General features: G+C 39.3%; 1 long non-coding RNA gene across 2 annotated transcripts in view; it reads right to left on the bottom strand.

The window, feature by feature from the left end:
• Nucleotides 1-212: 212 nt before the first annotated feature.
• Nucleotides 213-22,932, bottom strand: part of LOC306667285 — a 79,082-nt gene continuing 56,362 nt past the window's right edge. For both annotated transcript variants that reach the window (XR_013765488.1, XR_013765489.1), the window contains one exon: nt 213-2,002. This is a non-coding gene — a long non-coding RNA (uncharacterized lncRNA). The remainder of the gene's footprint in view (nt 2,003-22,932) is intronic.

Raw genomic sequence — 22,932 nt, 5'->3', positions numbered from 1 at the left:
GTATCAGTGTTCTCAGTTACCTCTAAAAATTTATCTCTTCCCTGATATGTTCTGCTATCCATGCATCATTCAATAGTGTATTATTTAGTCTTCAGGTGTTGGAGTAGCTTCTATTTTTTATTTTATCATTGATTTCTAATTTCATTCCATTATGATCTGATAGAATGCAGGGTAGTAGATCTATTGATTTTTTGCATTTTTTAAGAGTTCCTTTGTGGCATAACATATTGCCTATTTTAGAGAAGGTTCCATGTGCTGCTGAGAAAAAAGTGAATTCACTCGTTGATGGATGGAATATTTGCTATATGTCTGTTAAGTTTAAATTATTGATTGTATTATTGAGCTCTATAGTTTCTTTGCTCAGTTTTTGTTTGGAAGATCTATCTAGTGGTGAGAGAGGTGTGATAAAGTCACCCAGTATTATTGTGTTGTGGTCTATTTGATTCCTGAAATTGAGAAAGGTTTGTTTCACATACATAAATGCTCCATTGTTTGGGGCATAAATGTTTGTGATTGTTATGTCTTGTTGATTTATGATTCTCTTAAGCAGAATGAAATGTCCTTCTTTATCCCTTTGATTAACTTTGGCTTGAAGTTCACTTTATCTGATATGATGTTGGAAACCACTGCTTCTTTACACTGTCCTTGTGCATGGTAGGTTTTTTCCCATCCTTTCATTTTCAGTCTGTGGATGTCTTTTCCTATGAGATGAGTCTCTTGAAGGCAGCGTACTGTCGGGTCTTTGTTTAAAAATCCAATCTGCCATTCTACGTCTTTTGATTAATGAGTTTAGGTCATTGACATTCAGTGTTATTATTGAGATATGATTTGTATTCCTGGCCATTTTGGCATTTTTTGTTTGTTTTTAACTTGACTTGATTTCTCCTTTGATTGATTATTTCTTTTGTAGTTCATCCCTTTACTGACTTTCACTGTTGTTTTTCATTTCCTCCTCATGGAATATTTTGCTCAGAATGTTTTGTAGAGCATGCTTTCTATATGCAAATTCTTTTATCTTTTGTTTATCATGGAAGGTTTTTCTTTTGTCATCAAATCTGAAGATTAGTTTTTCTGGATACAAGATTCTTGGTTGGCATCTATTTTTTTTTCAGAGCTTGGTATGTATCATTCCAGGACCTCCTAGCTTTTAGGGTCTGCATTGACAAATCTGCTGATATCTGAAATTGGTTTCCCCCATATGTAATCTGATACTTTTCTCTTATGACCTTTAAATTCTATCCTCATTTTGTATGCTGGGCATTTTCATTATAATGTGTGTTGGTGTGGATATGTTGTAATTTTGTACACTTGGCTTCCTGTAAGCCTCTTGTATTTTATTTTCCATTTCATTCTTCAGGTTTGGGAAATTTTCTTGTATTTCATTGGATAGATTCTTCATTTATTTGTTTTATATCTCTGTGCCTTCCTCCATCCCAATAATTCTTAAATTTGGTCTTTTCATGTTATCTCATAATTCTTGAAGGTTCTGTCCATGATTTCTTACCAGGAAATGTGGTGAATTCTCTTTTCAAGATTAAATATTTTGTCTTCATTGTCTGAGGTTCTGTCTTCCAAGTGATCTAGTTTGTTGGTGATGCTTTCTATTGATTTTAAATAATTGGTTTATTGTTTCCTTCATTTCAGGGATTTCTATTTGTTTGTTTGAGAATCTTTATCTCTTCATTGAAATAATCTTTTACTTCCTTTCTTTGCTCTTATGGCTCTTTATTGAGGTGATATTTTGTTGCCTGCATTTACTCTTTTATATCATCCGTTACTTCACAGATCATTTTAATTATGTATATTCTGACCTCCTTTGACATTTCCTCTATTGTGCTGTCAATGGATTCTATTAATATAGCATCTATGTTTTTGGGGGGTGCTTTCTTCCATTGTTTTTTCATGTTGATCATGTGTCTTCACCCCTAATGGTGCAGATCCAAGGTGTTACAGTTTCCACCCTGTAGATTTGTAGTGTCCCTGAAGGTTTCCAATACTTTGCCTGTAAGGGGGAGAGCAATATCGATAGCACCCAATGCAAATAATATGCAGCCTTAACCTAAATAACCCCTTTTAAGATATTTACAGCTTTGTCACAATAAAGAGATGATGTATTCAATCATTATCTACAAGTTAAACAGTAAGTTTGTGATAGGTCTGCATTTTCTAATGGTGGAGAAAAGAATGGGGGAGGGATGTAGGATGTGATATTAATGAGGTAGGAGTTAAAATATAGAGGTTTTTGATCATAGGAAGAGTGAAAGATGAATCAAAAGATGTTGGTTGTTAGCAGGAGAAAAGAGTGAAAGAGACTGAGGAAACAGATAAATATGAGGAAAACAGTAAGTAAAGAAAAGAAAAAGGAGAGAACATTAAAAATAACCTACAAAAAACTATAATATACTATTAAAACCTCCCAGTCCTCAGTAGCCTGATGCAAGAAAAGTATTTGGTTTCAAAAATATTGGATGTTGCTCCAGGACTCAGGTTTCAAAAGAGGAGATATTGAGACACTTGGGACCAACTCAAAGCAGCCGGGTGACTCTCACCCGTTGGGAAGGCGTCTCGGATGGGGCAGTAGTCCCGGAACGCAGGGAACGTTGTGAAGTAGAGCTGCCGGCGAGACGCCCCTCCCCCCGCTGGAGCAGTGAACTCGGACAACTGGGAGCGCCATAAAGGAGGCCGCTCAGCACAGCGCTGGGACTCGGAGCAACCACTGGGGCTCCGGTGGCTGCCCAGGGGAGGAGTGGCGAGGAGAGCTGTGTGGACTCAGGACACCGGGGCCTGCCCTAAGGAGGAGGAGGAGGAGCGTGGCCACTTGGATTCGGAGTGACTGCACCAGAGCTACCGGCGGTTACCAGAGGAAAAGCCGCGCGGCGAGCAGTTTGGACTCAGAACGACTGCTTCTGAAAACCGGCGCCTGCCCTGAGGACGAGGAGGAGGAAGAGGAGCGTGGCTGCCTGGATTCGGAGTGACTACACCAGAGCTACAGGCGGTTGACAGAGGAGGGGCTGCATGGCGAGCTGTTTGGACTCAGACCACTTCTGAACCCCGGGGCCTGCCCTGAGGAGTAGGAGGAGGAGGAGGAGGAGTGCAGCGGGTCGTGTGGACTCGCAGTGACTGCATTAGCGCTCCAGGCGGCTGCTCAGAGGAGAAGGTAAGTGGTGAGTTGTTTGGACTTAAAGTGACAGCTCCTGAACACAGGGGGGCTGCCTGGAGGAGAAGCGTGGTGGGTCGCTTGGTCTTGAGTGGCCGCACCAGAGCTCCGGGCGGTTCCCCAGAGGACCAGTGCAGCGCGTCACGTGGATTCAGAGCCACTCAGAGCGACCGCTCCTGAACACCCGGGAGGTTATCTGGAGAAGGAGGAGGAACGGGGAGGGTCACTTCGACTCGGAGTGATTGATTGCCCAGGGCTACGGGTGGTTGGTGGGAGGTGGAGGCACGCAGTGAGTTTCTTGGACTCCTAGTGACCGCACTGGAATACTGGGTGGCTGTCTGGAGGAAGAGGTGTGTGGCGGGTCTCTGGGACTCAGAGCGATTGTACGGGGCCCCAGGTGGCTGCTCAGAGGAGGGGCCGCTTAGCCAGGCGATTAGGTGCAGAGCAGGGTCCCAGGATCTAGGAGGCTTCTTGGTGGAAGAGCCGCACAGAGACAGGCTTAGGGCGGAGCGAAGGTTCCAGGCCTGCGGGCAGATTCTCTGAGGAGGGGCAGCCTAAGGAGATTCATCTGCGAAGGGTGAGGCTCCCAGGTCCAGGAGGTAGGGCCGGGCCTCTGGGAACTTTGCAGAGGAAGGCAGCCCAGCCCAGGCGGTAGCTGTAAATGGAGGGGAACCTCTAGGAAGGAACGGACCAGCGAGACCTCCCCACCGGGTGAGTCTTCCCTGCTGGGTGAGGTTTCCCCACAAGGACGGTAAAACCAGAGACTCAGGCCCAAACAGGCCTTGCCTCAGCCCACAGCCTAGGTCCCCTTTGGATGACCATTGGTCAACAAGTGGAGGCACCTCTGCCCACTAGCAGGGATTATACCCCACCTGAAGGCCACCACTCCTAGAGAGGCAGCTTCCTTGTGGAGCACCGCATTATCAACTTCCTCCAAGACTTCAGCCTACTGAAGGCTAAGGGGGGATATATATAGAAATCTTCAGGGACATTGAAAGTCAATAGAGGAAATCTGCAATAACTCAGCGGTCCACTGATACCTGAACACTATGAGAAAATAAGGAAATAAAATGCTGCAAACAAATCTAGATGTTACATCAATAAAACCCAATGACAGCAGGGCAGAAGAAATGACAGAAAAGGAGTTCAGAATGTACATAATTAAAATGATCAGAGAAAGCAATGACTGAGATGAAAGAGCAAATGCATGCACTGAATGATGAGATGAAAGAGCAAATGCAGCATTGAATGATCGCACCAATCACAATAAAAGAGCAAAACAGGAAGCAAAAGATCATTTCAATAAAGAGTTAGAGATATTGAAAAAAAAACAAACAGAAATCCTTGACATGAAGGAACAATAAACCAAATTAAGAACACCATAGAAAGCCTATCCAATAGGATAGAAACCTGGAAGACAGAACCTCAGACATTGAAGAAAAAATATTTAACCTTGAAAACAAAGTTGAACAAACAGAGATGGTAAGAAATCATGAACAGAATCTACAAGAACTGTGGGATATCATGAAAAGGTCCAAATTTAAGAATTATTGGGATTGAGGAAGGCCTAGAGAAAACAAGCCAAGGAATGAACAATTTATTCAATGAAATAATATCAGAAAATATCCCAAATCATGAAGAATGAAAGTGGAAAATCAAGTTCAAGAGGCTTATAGGACTCCAATACACAAGATTACAACAGACACACACCAGGCACATTATAATGAAAATACCTAACATACAAAATAAGACAGATTTTAAAGGCTGTGAGAGAAAAGAACCAAATTACATTCAGGGGGAAACCAATACGGATATCACAGATTTTCAATCCAGAACCCTAAAAGCTAGAAGGGCCTGGAACATTTTTCAAGCCCTGAAAGAAAATGGATGCCAACCAAGAATCTTATACACAGCAGAACTTACCTTCAATTTGACGATGAAATAAAATCCTTCCATGATAAACAAAAGCTAAAAGAATTTACAAAAAGAAAGCCAGCACTACAGAACATTCTCAGCAAAATATTCCATGAGGAAGAGATGAAAAACAAAGAAGCAAATCAGCAAAGGGAGGAATTATTCTAAAGGAATTGTCAAATAAAGGAGGAAACAAGTTGTGTCAAACAAATAAATAAATAAAATTTAAAAAATGAACCAAATGACTGGGAAACCAAATCATATCTCTATAATAACCCTGAATGTTAATGGCCTGAATTCATCAATCAAAAGACATAGACTGGCAGATTGGATTAAAAAGAAAGATCCAACAATATGTTGCCTGCAAGAGACTCACCTCATAGAAAAAGATACCCATAGACAAAAGGTGAAAGGATGGGGAAAAACATACCATGCACATGGACTCAGCAAAAAAGCTGGAGTATCCATCCTCATTTCAGATAATGTGGACTTCAAGCCAAAGTTAGTCAGAAGGGATAAAGAAGGTCATTTCATACAGCTTAAGGGAAGCATAAATCAGCAAGACATGACAATCATAAACATCTATGCCCCAAACAGTGGCTCATCCATGTACGTCAAACAAATCCTTCTCAATTTCAGAAACCAAATAGACCATAACACAATAATACTAGGTGATTTTAACATGCCTCTCTCACCACTGGACAGATCTTCTAGACAATAATTGAACAAAGAAACCATAGATCTCAATAACACAATCAATAATTTAGACTTAACACACATTTATAGAATATACCATCCAACCAAGAGCGAATACACTTTCTTCTCAGCAGCACATGGATCCTTCTCTAAAATAGACCATATATTATGCCACAAAGCTAATGTTAGCAAATACAAGAAGATAGAGACACTACCATGTATTCTATCAGATCATAATGGATTGAAGTTAGAAATAAATGAAAGAGTAAAACACAGAAACTACCCCAACATTAAACAATATGCTATTATATGATGAATGGATAACAGAAGATAATAGGAAGGAAATTAAAAAATTCTTAGAGGTAAATGAGAACAAAGAAACATCATATCGAAATCTCTGGGACTCAATGAAAGCAGTACTTAGAGGGAAATTTATTTCATGGAGCGCATTTAATAACAGAAGTAAAACTCAACAAATAAACGACCTAACACTATAGCTCAAAGCCCTAGAAAAAGAAGAACAGAACAGCACCAAAAGTAGTAGAAGACAGGAAATAGTTAAACTCAGAGCTGAAATCAATGAAATTGAAACAAAAGAAACAATACAAAAAATTGACAAAATAAATAGCTGGTTCTTCGAAAAACTAAACAAAATTGATAAAGCTTTAGCCACACTAACAAAGAGAAGACGAGAGAAAACCCAAATCCATAAAATTCGGAATGAATAAGGAAATATCACAACAGACAGGATTGAAATGCAAAACATAATTAGAAGCTATTTTGAAAATCTATGCTCCAACAAAATAGAAAATTTCGAAGACATCAACAGGTTTCTAGAGACATATGAATTGCCTAAACTGAACGAGGAGGACATACACAATTTAAATAGACCAATTTCAAGTACTGAAATAGAAGAAGTCATCAAAAGCCTACCAACAAAGAAAAGTCCGGGACCAAATGGGTTCTCAGGCGAGTTCTACAAAACCTTTAAAGAAGAGCTCACTCCAATACTTCTCAAAGTATTCCATAAAATAGAAGAGGAGGGAACCCTCCCAAATTCATTCTATGAAACCAATATCACACTGATACGTAAACCAGACAGAGACTCATCAAGGAAAGAAAATTTCAACCAATATCCTTAATGAACATCGACGCAAAAATTCTCAACAAAATTTTAGCAAATCGCATACAAAACATATTAAAAAGATTGTGCACCATGATCAAGTGGGTTTCATCCCAGGGAGGCAAGGTTGGTTCAACATCAGGAAATCAATAAACGTAATTCACCACATTAATAGACTTAAAGTCAAGAATCACATGATTATTTCAATAGATGCAGAAAAAGCATTTGATAAAATACAGCACCCCTTCATGCTCAAAACACTAGAAAAAATAGGGATAGTGGGAACATTCCTTAACATTGTAAAGGCCATTTATGCTAAGCCCATGGCTAATATCATTCTAAATGGTGAAAAACTGAAAGCATTCCCCCTAAAACCTGGAACAAGGCAGGGGTGCCCTCTTTCACCACTTCTATTCAACATCGTTCTTGAGACTCTGGCCAGAGCAATTAGACAAACCAAAGAAATTAAAGGGATACGAATTGGAAAAGAAGAACTCAAACTATCCCTGTTCGCTGATGACATGATTATATATTTAGAGGAACCTGGAAATTCCACCAGAAAACTCTTAGAACTTATAAGTGAATTCAGTAAAGTAGCAGGTTACAAGATCAATGCTCATAAATCCAACGCATTTTTATACATAAGTGATGAATCTTCAGAGAGAGAAATTAGGAAAACTACCCCATTCACAATAGCCTCGAAAAAAATAAAATACTTGGGAATCAATCTCACAAAAGAGGTGAAAGACCTCTACAATGAGAACTATACAACACTAAAGAAAGAAATTAAAGAACACCTTGGAAGATGGAAAGATCTCCCATGTTCATGGATAGGAAGAATTAATATTGTCAAAATGGCCATACTACCTAAAGTGCTATACAAATTCAATGCAATTCCAATTAAAACCCCAATGACGTACCTTACAGAAATAGAGCAAGCAATTATGAAATTCACCTGGAAGAATAAGAAACCCAGAATAGCTAAAGCAATCCTTAGCAGGAAGAGTGAAACAGGGGGTATTGCAATACCAGATCTTCAACTCTACTACAAAGCAATAGTAACAAAAACGGCATGGTATTGGTACCAAAATAGACAGGTAGATCAATGGTACAGAATAGAGGACACGGACACAAACCCAAATAAATACAATTTTCTCATACTAGACAAAGGTGCCAAAAATATGCAATGGAGAAAAGATAGCCTCTTCAACAAATGGTGCTGGAAGAATTGGAAATCCATATGCAACAGAATGAAACTAAACCCATATCTCTCACCATGCACGAAACTAAACTCAAAATGGATCAAGGACCTCGGAATCAGACCAGAGACCCTGCAGATTATAGAAGAAAAAGTAGGTCCAAATCTTCACCTTGTTGGTCTAGGATCAGACTTCCTTAACAGGACTCCCATAGCACAAGAATAAAAGCTAGAATCAACCACTGGGATAGATTCAAACTAAAAAGCTTTCTCTCAGCAAAGGAAACTATCAGCAATGCGAAGAAAGAGCCTACAGAGTGGGAGAATATCTTTGCCACTCATACTGCACATAGAGCACTAATCTCCAGAATCTATAAAGAACTCAAAAAAACTCTACTCCAAGAATTCAAATAATCCAGTCGACAAATGGGCTATGGAAATGAATAGACACTTCACAGAAGAAGATCTACAAGCAATCAACAAACATATGGAAAAATGTTCAACATCTCTAGTAATAAGAGAAATGCAAATCAAAACCACCCTAAGATTCCATCTCACCCCAATTAGAATGGCGATTATCAAGAATACGAGCAACAACAGGTGTTGGCGAGGATGTGGGGAGAAAGGTACACTCATACATTGCTGGTGGGGCTGCAAATTAGTGCAGCCACTCTGGAAAGCAGTGTGGAGATTCCTTAGAAAACTTGGAATGGACCCTCCATTTGACCCAGCTATCCCACTCCTTGGCCTATACCCAAAGAACTTAAAATCAGCATACTACAGAGATACAGCCACATCAATGTTCATAGCTGCTCAATTCACCATAGCCAGACTGTGGAACCAACCTAGATGCCCTTCAATTGATGAGTGGATAAAGAAACTGTGGTATATATATACAATGGAATATTACTCAGCCATAAAGAATGATAAAATTATGGCATTTTCAGGCAAATGGATGAAATTGGAGAATGTCATGCTAAGTGAGATAAGCCAATCTCAAAAAGCCAAAGGAAGAATGATATCGCTAATAAGTGGAGGATGACACATAATGGGGGGGGAGGGAAGGGTTAGTGTTAGGGTTAGAGTTAGGGTTAGGGAGGGGGGCAAGTATGGAGGAAGGAAGTACTGTATAGAGGGTAAAGAGGGGTGGGAGGGGTGGAGGGAAGGGAAAAAATAACAGAATGAATCAAACAGCATTACTCTATGTAAATTTATGATTACACAAATGGTATGCCTTTACGCCATGTACAAACAGAGAAACAACATGTATCCCATTTGTTTACAATAAAAAAATAAATATATAAAATGTCTTTTAAAAATCCAAAAAAAAAAAATATTGGGGATGTGAGAACAGGAAACAGAAAAAGAAAAAATAGGGGGAAAAATATTGAAGGAAAATTGAACAATTGCTTCTGTTGGAGTTCAATATCTTCTCTGTTTCCCTTATCATATAGGTTGTCTGAAGTTTGCTGGTAACTCCACCCTCAGGAAGATGAACGTTACTAAGGTTGGAGGATTAGACTTGGAGGCATGACTTCTGGAGATGGAGTATAGCAATTACCAGTCCCACTGGAAGACTGCACCCCAGGACTCTCCTCTGGGGTCCACTCGTGTGATGCAGGAGCTTGGTCTTAGCTCCTTACCTCATTTGTGGACCACACAATTCCTGGTCTCTAAATTATATCTCTTCTTTCCCGGCCTTTCAACTTCCCAGTCAGGAACCTCTCTCCCTGGTGTTCCTGAGTGCTGAGCACCAGGACCTGTGAACTTGTGGAAAACTGTTCTGAATTGCACAGATCTGGACCAGGCACTGAGAATTGAGCTGTGGGCCAGTCACGTAGCTGAAAGTGCAGGACCAAATTGGTGACAAGGGGGTGACTGGGAGACTTGGGATTGAGTAGCTGGAGGCCCCTATTGATTGCCAAACAAGTGGGACCAGGTGATTGGTTGGATGCTGTATTGGGAAGGGAGTCATGGACAAGGCTGATGTTGGGTCCCAGAAAATGCCACCCAAGTTGTCTCTGGTATCCTGGTGGGTGCCAGAATGGTTGGCTGGATGAGCTGGGATCAAGATGCCCTCACACTGTCTTCCAACCTACTGACCCCCTTGCAAAACTCTCTTCTGCCTCTGCAGCAAGATGGTGGCTCTTAGCACACCTAGCAGGGATACCTCAGATGTAACCAAGCCTGCAGGGACCTTGGTGATATTCTTTCAGGTCCTGGCTCTTATCCCCAGATGGAAGCAGCCAGGTCCCTAGTTGGTGGTGACGGTAGTGGCTAACCTGTAGATACCTTGATATTGGGCTTCTAATCCTTCCCCTTTATCCAGTGAAGCTAGAAACAACCAACCAACATCACAATATTCCCTGGTTTTCCAGAAATGTTTAAAGGTATCACATATAGAGTCGCTAAACTTCTTGCATTTTATAAGTGGTGAATTGGGAGCATCGAAAGCATTTACTTTATTAATCTCTCTAAACAGTTCACACCATGGATTATCAGTGCTCTCCATAGTACCAGTAGGAGACTTTAGCAATGCTAGCCTAACCAATTCAGACAGCCAACTCCAGAAACCACAAAACTAAGTAAGAAAATTTATTCTTATAATTCTGTTTCTCTAGAAACTCTCCTGGTACCAATTTCTGTTATTAGTCAAGGTTCTCTAGAGGAACAGAACCAACAGTAGGTATGATTATAAAAAGGGGATTTTTTAGATTGGCTTATATAACCAGAAGCTGGATAGTTCACAATGGCTATATGCAGGCTGAAGAGCTGGAGGAACCAGTAACTGTGCAGTCTAAGATTCTAAAGCCTCAAAACAAGAAGAGTCAATGATGCTACCTCAGTCCAAGACTGAAGGTTTCTGGAAAGTCCTTGGAAAAGCACTGACAGAGTCCACTTTGGAAGAATGAAGGAGAGAGTGTCTGATGTCCTCAGGTGATCTCAGCAGCAATCAAGAACCCATTCAAGAAAAATAGAGCTTGCATCTACTTCTGCTTCTTTGTTCTTCCAACTTTATTTCACCCAAACCTCCAATCTATTGGATGGTTCTCCCCACACTTAGGGAAGGTCTCCACTTCTGTTCACTATCCCACATGCCAATCATTCCTCACTGACATACCCAGAAGTCTCTCAATCTTCAGCATCCCTTACTCCAATCTGGTTGACTATTCAAATTGACCATTACAGTTGGAATATCACAATTTGGGTGCTGACAAATTGTGTTTCTGCAATGGGCTTGGTGTAGTGTTATAAACTGAAGATTCTAGTAATTGGGGTTTAGTCTCAACGGAACTTTGAAACTCTGTGGGTGGAACTTTGAGAATTGATCCACACCCCCTATTACTGGGGGAATACAAGTCACTGCAGGATGTCTGGGTATCTAGAGTCTGTGGTGAAGTCTGCTTTAGGGCATAGGGACAAAACCTTCACAGGTTTCAGCTTCACCCTATGCATATGAAATATTGAGTATCTTCCTTTGAGTAGAGATATTTCTGTGTATCTAGTACAGTGCCAGCAATAAGGTAGCTTTCTCCCTTGTAGTCCAGAGTCTAAATGGTCCAAGTACAATATCCCTTGTGCCTATTTTACTCTCTCTGGTTCAGGGGTCTTCTGGGATTTTTTTTAAGTTGGCTGCAGGAGTTCCCAACTTTCTGCCACTGCTCACAGTTGCACTGGGCTCAACTCATTGCATTCATGAGCTGTGGGGGCGGAGGAAGTGTTTTTTCCTATGGGCAGTAGGGGCAGCAGCAGTGGCAGTGCCAGTGGCCGTGGCAGCAGCTTTTCCCACCGGGTGTGAACACAGTGGGGACTTTCCCTGTTTGGTGCATGCATGGATCACAGCTGAGGTGGCTTTTCCTGTTGGGCATGCCTGTGAACCATAGCAGTGGTGCTGGGTCAGTGGCAGTTTTCCCAGTGGGGTGTGTGCAGAGAGGACAGTTACTATGGTGGGGACTTTCCTCTCTGAGCACTGTGACATCATCAAGCCTCACAGTCCCTGGGTCCAGGAGTTTGCAAGTACTGGTAAGTTGTCAGTGTTGTGATCTGTGAAGGCTGGGCTAAATCAGAGAGCCATTCAAAAAGAATAATATGGAAAATGAATGAACTAATGTGCCTATCTATGTACAATGGTGTGTGTTGTTTCCTGAATATTTCCTGGTGATCTAAGAATAATATATTAGAGAGTTTTAAATTACAAATAGAAACAGAGACCTCTCTAAGCACTGGTTTATTGATCAGCCTCAGGCAGGTGGGGAAAGATATCAGAGCCAACTCCTGGGCATGGGGATCTGTAAAGCTCTCCTTTGAATCCAGGCTCTGAGATGCTGGCCCTGTAGTGATCACATGCTGGCCTAGGTAGAGTCTCAGAATCAGGGAGAGGGACAACAAATAGGGTAAGAATTAGAGGTGGACAGTAAGGTGTTCAATGAGTGAAAAGACTAGATTTTTAAAGAGGTTTTACTAAAGTGAGGGCTAAGAGACAGCAGCAGGGAACCAAGGAGGAGAGAAGAATGGAGGGAAAGGCCAGAACAGGGTCCGGAGGGACAGAGGTGATGGTTCATTACAAAATAGTTAAAATTCTTGACCAAAAATTTTTATCCTTTAAGGAAATCAGTAGAGATAGAGGATCAAGGGGTGGGTAGGAAAAGAGAACAGGTATATAAAAAAGACCAAATTATTCTACATGCATATATGAATATATCACAGTAAATTCCATTTTTATGTAAAATTACAATGAATCAGTGGGGAAGACTATAGATGTAAATAAATAGATGAAAGATCAGAAGTATAGAGGAAGGAGAACAAGAGGAGGAGTAGGAGAGGAGGAAAAAGGGAAGCACTGGGAAATGTATTGGAGCAAATAATGTGCATATATAAATATGACACAATGAACCCCACTACTATGTATAATTCTAATGCACTAGAATAACATAAAAAAGAAAAATAAAAGAAAAAATATCCCTTAAAAGTGAAGTTAGTTAAGCATTTGAGTTACGAATGCCCATATTTATCAGGAGCAGATAGTATGAATGGGCTTTGATTGACACATCAGAATCCTGGAAGCTCATGAAAGAAATGGAAGCTGCTAGGTAGGGCTATGGAGTGAACCAGGTCTGAGGTTTTAATAATGAGTGAATCAACCTAAAAAAAAAAAAACAAAAAACAATGCCCCCCCTCCACTCCCTACACATGACCCAGGAGGGGCAGAGCTTCCAGGCATCATGACTGACTGGCCCAGGCCACAAGAGGGTCTGCCAGGCCAGACAAGGCAGTTAAGGAATGGGTATGCTCACAGTGAAGTTAGCTGTCAGCGCTTTGTGGTCTGTGCCAAGCTGAGATCCTTGATGGGCTTGGAATTTGGAGAGTGAGAAAACTGGGAAGTGGAGTTCAGAAAGCATGGAGACAGAAATGCAAAAGGACCTTATGTTGCCAAGGGTTGGGGATCCTATATTTAATACCAGATGCAAGTCTCCACTGCATAAACATGTCCACCCTGTGGAGCATTTAGCAGAACTCCTTGAACACAGTGCTCTGTGCCCCAAGACACTTTGTTCATGTGTGTCACACTCTGCTTTCCACTGATATTGATGATTAACCATGTTCTTAGAAACATCCTCGATGGTGGAATGGTTATGAAAAGGTGAAGGTAATATGCATTTGGGGGCACAAATTAGCATTTGGATGAGTTTTTTTTTTTTAAATCAACCTAAGATGTTAGCATGATGGAGGAGCTAGGAGAGTTATGGATGGTCATGGAGAATACCAGAACACTTGCTCCAATAGACAGTGATTTTGTTTCAAATGAGAGTGGGAAGATGATGATCCAATTCCTAGTCACTGTTTGGAAGGAATAGACTTTCAGAGTGAACAGAAAGACATGAAGCACAGGGACAGTGATGTTGTGGAGGCAGAAGCCTGGGTAGCAGTGAGCTGTTCCAGTCAGACCACTGGAAAGTACTTCTCTGCTGAGTGGGAGGCTGACCATGTGTCTCTGTTCTCCCAGTGCAACATGCTATATAGCATAGTCGTGGAAGGGGAGACCCAGCACCTTCTTTCTAGTTGACACGTCAGCTGCACCAAGAAATCTCCAGTTTGGAAGCATTTCTTTATCTCTCCTTGAGATAGCACTAAAACAATATGTAGGTAATGTAAGAAAGAAGTCGGTAGAGGGGGAAAAAATGTAAAGTACTTGAGTACAAGTTGCCCCATGGGACACTTTAGGTGAGGGCACTCCATTAAGCTCATTTCTGAGAACAGTGACTGCCTTGGGGCCCTCCTTTCTCACCTCTGGCTCCTGCTTTCAGCCACAACCTGCCAAAGTGTGTGTCCTCAGCTCGGCACTCCCTCCCATCAGATTTGTCCAGAAAATAGCACCTAAGATCCTGTTCCTTGATCTCATAAAGGATGATCCCACGTCAGCATTCTCTTCTGAAATCTCCGATGTGCCAGTCCTGAGAAGGACAGCAGGGAGGAGGTCCTGGTGTGGTGGTACCCCACATCACTGCCTTCCTTTATGACAAATCTGTAGAGGGCGTGGCAGAAAGAAACCTTCTGCTTCATAAGACCAAGTCTGGTTCCAGGAGGAGATCAGCAGTCAGGAGTCACTTCTGTCCCTCCTGGATAGCTCCAAGGGCATCTGCATCCTCTGCATGAATGAGTTTAGCAGGAGGAAGAACCGGAAGGACCTGGGAACTCATCAGTCAAGAGTGGAAAGCGCACTGCTCCAACTGCAGTCACTACAGACATCCTGTCCCTCCGTACCATCCCACACCCTACACTCTGATGCTGATCCTGCTGTCTCCAGAGCCGGGAGCCATGTTCCATGTTGTCCTCTCCAGCAACACTGGTCAAAGTGTACTCTTCTGCCTCCTTGTCCAGGGGCAAGCTGGCCAAAGATCTGCTGTTGTGTGCTCTGGGAATTCATGTTTGTATTGTTGTCCTCCAAGGATGTTGGTGAGACCTTGGTGGTGTCAACTCCTGAGAAATAGCAGACCTAGGGACTGAGTCCTGGACGGTTTGAATCTGGTGTAATCTTCCAACAGAATAAGGAGGTCATGAAACGACCAAAGTAGGAGGTCTGGCACCACTTTTCACTGTCCCCCTTGAACAGTCTGGAGGAGTATGTCTTACTGTGACTGTGTTATCAGTCCAGGGAATCATTCTCTTTATCTTTTTTTTTTCTAGTTCCAGTTTATACTTGGTCCACTTAACCTCTATTCTCCCTCTTACATTATCTGCTATTGCCTCAAATTCCACCATTCATCTTTTTCTCCTTTTACCTTGGTGTATACTATTATCTTTCTTTTTCTTTTTCTATTCATTTTGCCCATATTAATAACTAATTTTTTACCTATTCCAGAATTTACCACAAGTTTATACCTGGATTATAGGAATGGTTCAGAACAGTATCAATAAGTCTTTCACTTTTCATAAGGTTGAATAGTACATGGCTTGGCTCTGAAGTAATTGTAGTAAATAAGATTCAGTGGCTTCTCACAAAGTAGTACTGGGAACTGCAGAGGCCACATGTTGAGTTAAAACATCAATGCCTAGCTATTCACCCAACTTAGGGTTCCTGAGAGAAAGAAGTTCATGTTGTAGTCTTTTGCTTAAAAGAAGCAGCAATAACCATCCCAAAAGATGAGTAGACAGGCAATTTAAAAAAGCAATGGAATAAACCACCCTGAACAGACCACAGTACTTCAACAACTGACCCCATGGACTCTACAGTTGAGGAAATCTCAGAGAAAGAATTGGGAAAGTTCATAGTTAAAATTTTCAATGAGAAAAAAGGATATGCAAAGAGTGAAATTAGAGAGAAAATAAAGGAATTGAACGATCACTTCAAAAAAGAGCTAGAAATCCTGAAAAAGGACCCAATGAAAATCATGGATTAAGTTAAAAATTCAGTGAAAAGCATCACCATTAGGTTAGACTACTTTGAAGATAGATTTTTTTAAACCTTACTACTATATAGTCATGTAAATAAAGTTGACCACAAAGGATATTAAGAGAACATGATCAGAATATTCAAGACATCTAGGAAAACATCAGGATACCAAATTTAAGAATGATGAGGGTAAATAAAGGCTCTGAAATACAAACCAGAAGGTGTTAGAGTGGTTTCCATTTTGTCTTATTGTTGATTTCTAATTTCATTCCATTGTGATCTGATAGAACGCAAGTTATTATCTCTATGTTTTTGGGTTTGCAAAGATTTGCTATGTGGCCTAAAATATGGTCTATCTTATCAAATGTTCCATGTGCTGCTGAATAAAAGTGAATTCAGTCATTAATGGATGAAATATTCTATAGATTTCTGTTAGGTCCATATTACTAATTTCTTAGCTTATGGTTAGATGATCTCTCCAGTGATGAGAGAGTCATGTTAAAGTCACAAAGTATTTTATTATAATCTATTTGATTTTTTTTAATTTTTACAGACTGAATTTTGATTCATCGTACAGAAATGGGGTACAACTTGTTGTTTCTATGGTTTTACATGATGCAGATTCACACCATTCATGTAATCATACATGTACATAGGGTAATAATGTCTGTATCATTCTAGTATCTTTCTATTTGATTCTTGATATTAAAAAGGATGTGTTTAATATATGTGGATTCACCTTTGTTTGGGACATGAATATTTCTTGATCATAATACCTTGTTAATGTATGATTCCCACAAGCAGACTTGATTTTCTTTGCCTTCTAATTAATCTTGGCTTAAAGTTCACTTTATCTGATATGTGAATAGCTGCACCTGTTTGTTTACAAGTCCCATGTGAATGGAACACTTTTTCGCATCTTTTAACCTTCAGGTTGTGGATGTCTTTGCCTGTGAGGTGAGTCTCTTGCCAATAGCATATTGTTGGGTCTTGTGTTTTAATACAACCTGCCAACCTGTTTCCTTTGAATAAAAATTTTAGATGACTTACATTCAGAGTTATTACTGAGAGATTATTTCCTGCCATCTTGATTCATTTCTAATGTTTAAATTAGACTTGATTCTCCTTTAATTTAATATTCCTTTAGTGTAATTCTTCACTATGCTGGCTTTCATTATTATTTTTATTTTCATTTCTTCTTTATAAAATATTTTATTGTGCAGGATTTTTGTTTTAGGATTTCTAGTTATAAATTATTTCTGCTTCTGTGTGTAATGGAAGGATTTTATTTCATTTTCAATTCTGAACCTTAATTTTTCTGGATTCAGTATTCTTGGTGGGCATCCATTTTCTTTCAGAGCTTGATATATATTATTCCAAGCCCTCCTGGCTTTTAGATGTGGACTCAGAAATCAGTTGAAATCCAGATGGTTTTACCTGTAAATGTGACCAGACATTTTTTTCCTTGCAGATTTTCAAATTCTATCTTTATTCTGTAAGTTAGGCATTTTCATTATAATATGTCTTGGAAAGGACATATTGTGATTTGCATATTTGAAATTCTATATGCCTCTTGTATTTGAATTTCTGTCACATTCTTAAGGTTTGGAAAATTTACTGATATTTTTCTCATTAAAATGATTATTCATCCCAATAGCTTATATTTCAGAGCTTTCATCTATTCCATTGAACCTTAAATTCAGCCTCTTAATGTTATCTCAGAATACTTGAATATTCTGGTGGTCTCTTAACATCTATTCTTTATGGTTAACTTTATTTTCAAAATTATATACTTGGGGGGACAGAATGGTGGAATATAGAAAAGCTGCATCCCAAGATACACCAAGGCATGGGACCAAAGCAGCAGGTGTACAGCTTCTCAGAAAGGTGGTTGAAAGAAGGATTTTACTAAAATTTAATATTGAACACTTGAATTGGCTTAGGGACTCAGATATTTGGGTATGATAAACAAAGAAGAAAGAATATATCAGAACTGACCCAGAGGCCCCACAATTACTGCCAGCATGGATTCACCAAAGACAGATGAAGGGGAAACACAGAATTTGTACAGAGGAAACTGGGGTTAAAAATGCTGCCCAGTCTTAGCTGGTTCAAAGGGATGCACAGCATGCTTGTGCTTGAAAAGCACATCCTGTATCTCAACTAGCCACAGGGAACTGAGGCAAAAACCTTCATGGGGCAAGTGCACCACCATGGTGAGTGTGGGACCTACGAAATCAGAAAAAACAAAAACAAAAAAACATAGCCATGATATTTCAGCGCTATCTAAGTGACCTAGGCTGGAACTGATGAAAGGTGAGTGAAACAGGTGCAGAATAGACTGTATCCAGGATTCAAGTCACAAAGGTGAAGGAGAACCCAACTAGTTTTTTCTTTGTGTCTGGTGGCTCATGTGACCAGCCATAGTGAACCAATCATCTCAGTGGGCAAGATAAACATGCTCAGGGACATAAACTCTGAAAGGCTTTGTGCAGTAGTGAGTGGAACTTTGCCACCTGCTCCCCATGATTAGCTATCTTGAGAGGCTCCTGAGAATCAGACTTGAAAAAGAGATTGGCTACTGTCAAGTCCTAGGGGTCAGTCAGTCTAACCTCTCCAAAACAGACACCACCCAACAAAGCCCCTGTGGCATGATTAGATTTAAGCCCCACTTACTGGAACTCCCTTCACAGAACACTACATAAGTTGCATTCTGGGAGTGCCCCGAACTGGTCCAAATGGATAAAACACCAACTAAAAATATGTCTTAACCCTTCCCACCTCATACTGGTGAGAAAGGAAGCTGAGTCTTATATTAAATGGCTTTAATCTTAGTCTGCTCCAACAGGTACTTAAAAGAGCAATGCAAAAGCCCCACTCTTCATTCTAGCAGTACAAAACTCAAGAAGAATTGGAAAGACAGTTGGACATAGAGAGTGACTACCCAATCTGGTCAACTATTCTGACACCTTCAGTGGAGGAGTTTCTTTCATTTATTTTTGATCTTTTTAAAAATTTACATTTTATTTTATTTACTTTTTATTCTTTGTGTGTATGAGAGAGAGAGAGGTAGTCCAAACCTGAGAATCATTAGGATAGAAGAGAACATGGAGATACAAACTAAAGGCACGATGAACATTTTCAATGAGACAGTTACAGAAAACTTCTCACCTCAGAAATGAGGTAGACATCAACATACAGGATGCTTACAGGACCCTAAATAGACCTAGTCAAATAAGATGCTCACAAAGACATTGAATCAAAATGCTTAACATAGAAAATTAGGAAAGAATATTAAAAGTTGCATGATAGAAACATTAGTTCAAATTTAGAGGCAAACCAAGAAGACTCACTTCTGATTTCTCAGTTCAGACACTAAAATCTAGGAGTGTCTGGAATGGAACATTCCAAGCGCTCAAAGAAAACAATTGCCAACCAGGGTTGCTATACCCAACAAAATTGTTTCAAATCTGAGGTGGGTATAAAAACTTTCCACAATAAGAATAAGCTAAAAGCATTCATGAGCACCAATTTAGCAATACAAAAAATACTCAAAGATAAACTGCACACAGAGGAACTAAAACACAATTCCCAAAGCTCCTATATAGAGGAAGTTCAAAAAAAGAATTATCCACTAAATTAGAATCAAGACAGGATAAATTCAGCAAAAAATCCAAAATGGCAGGAAACCATGCAAAAATATCTATACTAATGCTGAATATTAGAGGTCTCATCTCTCCAATTAAAAGACATGAATTAGCAGAATGGATTAAAAAAAAACAATATGCAGTTTACAAGAGACTCATCTTGTAGGCAAAGACATTCATTTATAGGCTGACAGTTCTCCATTTATGTATGATCTATCAAAATGTAAAAATGCATTCTACTGTAATGTACAACTAATTAGAACAAATTTTAAACATTTTTTAAAAAATAAAATACATATATGAAAAAAGATTCCATGCATATATTCAAGAAAACAAGCAGGAGTAGCTATTCTTATATCTGACTAAGCAGATTTCAAGCAAAAATTAATCATAAGTGTCAAAGAAGTCACTATATTCTGGTAAAGGGAACAATCCAACAAGAAGATATAATTATAGTAAATATTTATGTCCCAATGCCAGCACACTCAATTATATTAAAAAATATTCCACGACACTAAATCTCAGATATACTCTGACACAATAATACTGGGTGATTTCAATATACCCTTATCACCAATAGACAGGTCATCAAAACATAAAATTAATAAAGGTATTTCCAACCTAAAAAATATTATGAATCAAATGGAACTAACTAACATCTATAAAATGCTCCACCCCAAAAAACTGCATTTACCTTTTTCTCAGCTGCACATAAAACTTTTTTCAAAATGGATCATATTCTAGACTGCAAAGAAAATACAGAAAAATCAATTGAATCACACATATCCTATCAGATCATAATGGAATGAAGCTAGAAAAATCAACAGCAAGAAAAATAATAGAAACCACATAAACACATGGAGATTGAACAATGCTCTCTTAAATGAAGAATGGATCAAAGAAGAAATGAGAATATAAATCAATAAATTCTCAGAAATGAATGAGAACAGAGATACAACATTGCTCTTTTCATGAAAACACATGAAAATCATAATGAGAAGTGGGTTTCATTCCATGAATGCAAGGTTGGTTTGACATATGCAAATCAATAAATGTAATCCATCACTTAGGCAGAATTAAAGACAAAAATCACAAGATTGTCTCAACATACGCAGAAAAGTCATTTGAAAAATTCAACACTCAATCATGTTTAAAATGTTTTTAACTTTCAATGTGACCTTATGTTCACATTGAAAAGCCACTTGTGGCAAACCAAAAGGCAACATTATATTAAAATGAGAAAAGCTAAAATCATTTCCTCTAAATTCAGCAACAAGACAAGGCACTCTCACCACTTCTATTAAATATAGTCCTTGAAATATTAGAGCAATCAAGCAAATAAAGGAAATAAAAGGAATACAAGTAGGAAAAGAAGTCAAGCTATCCTGTCTGATGATGACATAGTCATACATTTAGAAGACCCAAAAACTTTATCAGAAGATGTCTAGAATTTATAAATGAGTTCAGTAAAGTAGTAGAATACAAAATTGATAACACAATAACTTTCCTATAGTCCAAAAGTGATTCTGCAGAGGAAGAAATCAGGAAAACCATCCCATTCACAATAATCTCAAAAATGAAATGCTTGGGATTATCTAAAAAGGATGTAAAAGAGCTATACAATAAAACTTATAGAACTGAAGAAAGAAATTAAAGAAGATCTTAGAAGATGGGATGATCTCCCATGTTCGTGGATAGGCAGAATCACTATTGTCAAAATGATCATACTATCAAAAGCAATATCCAGATTCAATGCAATCCCCACCAACATACCAATGAAATTCTTCCATGAATAAGAAAAAAAAAAAACAATTCTTAAATTTATTTGAAAGAATGAGAGACCTATAATAGCCAAAGCAGTACTAAATAAGAAAAGCAAAGCAGAAGACATCACAATACCTGGATTTAAATTAGAATACAGAGCTGTAATAACAGAAGTAGCATCATATTGGCATCAAAATAAATATAAAGACCAATTAATAGAAGACACAAAGGTAAATCCACATAGCTATAGTCAATTTATTTTTAACAAAGGTGCTAGAAGTATATGTTGGAGAAAAGATAGTCTTTTAAAAAATGGTGCTGTCAAGGTTGGATACCATCACTGAGCCCCCCCTGCCCCACCCCCACTGAGGTTTGACCTGGCACTAACCCCTCAGCCCGCCCACACACCGAGGACGGAGGTCAGTAGCTGAGCCAGCACGCCTGCCCTGCTAAATGCTGAGGGACACTGCACCTGCCTCTGTGCTGACTCAGCACACCCTCGCTGGGGTTCCCCAGCTTCTTTGGAGGCTGGCCCAGGCATTTTGAATTATTCCTGAGGTTGTGGCCATCATCATTGGAAGGGCGACTTCCTTCCTGAGACACCTACAGGAGACTGGAGGCCCTTTGACAAGTACTTCTGCTTACTCACTTACATCCTACACCCTTCTCCATCCTCTTGTTCACAAGTAGAAATACTGTAAATAGTAATCTAACTGATCCTGTTCATTACAATTATGTCAAAGTCTTTATAGGGGTTATCTGGTTCAGGGCTGCTTTTTCTCTGTATTGGGTGCTACTGGTATTGATTTCCCCTTTAAAGGAGAGGTAGTGGAAAACTGCAGGGTCATAATAAACCTGCAAGAGGGGAACTTCAGTATCTCTGATCTTCACTGCTAAAGGGTAATATATAGAAATAATATGAAAAAACAGGGGAAGAAAGTGTCCCTAACAAACCAAGATGCTATTGTGATGGAATCCAATGACAGGATGGCAGTAGAAATGACAGAAAAAAGAGTTTAGATTCTGCATACTTAAAATGATCCATGAAGCAAAAGACAAGATAAGAGAGGAAATGCAGGCAATGCATGACCATTCCAGTAAACAGTTAAAAGAGTAAATGCAGGAAACAAAAGAACACGTCAACAAAGAGAGAGATTCTGAAAAAAAAAAAAAAAAACCCAAAAAAGTAATATTCTTCTGCTAAAGTCCAAGATGAGAGGACAAAACTAAGGATGTAAGCAAGTTGTAAATGTTTAAGTAAGTTTCAGAAAGTCAGCAGAATGTATATCTCAAAAAGTTTGTATTTGTGATTAAATTGGCTTTGATTAGCACAATCAGTTATTAGAACTTTAATATGCTGATATGAAACAGTCTAAAACATTGGTTTGCTCTTATCTATCAAGATCATTTTCTCATATTTGTATTTGTTAGGTTTTATTACTTAGGGAAACTAAGTCTTAAAGGAATTAGGGTTTGTACTTATTTTAAAGTCTTAAATAATTACTTTGTAACTGGTTAAACCAACAGTTGTTATTTAGGTTA

Source organism: Sciurus vulgaris (genome assembly GCF_902686455.1).
Source record: "Sciurus vulgaris genome assembly, chromosome: 8".
NCBI lineage: Eukaryota > Metazoa > Chordata > Mammalia > Rodentia > Sciuridae > Sciurus > Sciurus vulgaris.
Note: the sequence above shows the minus strand (reverse complement) of the source record. Positions and strands in the feature narration are given on the sequence as shown.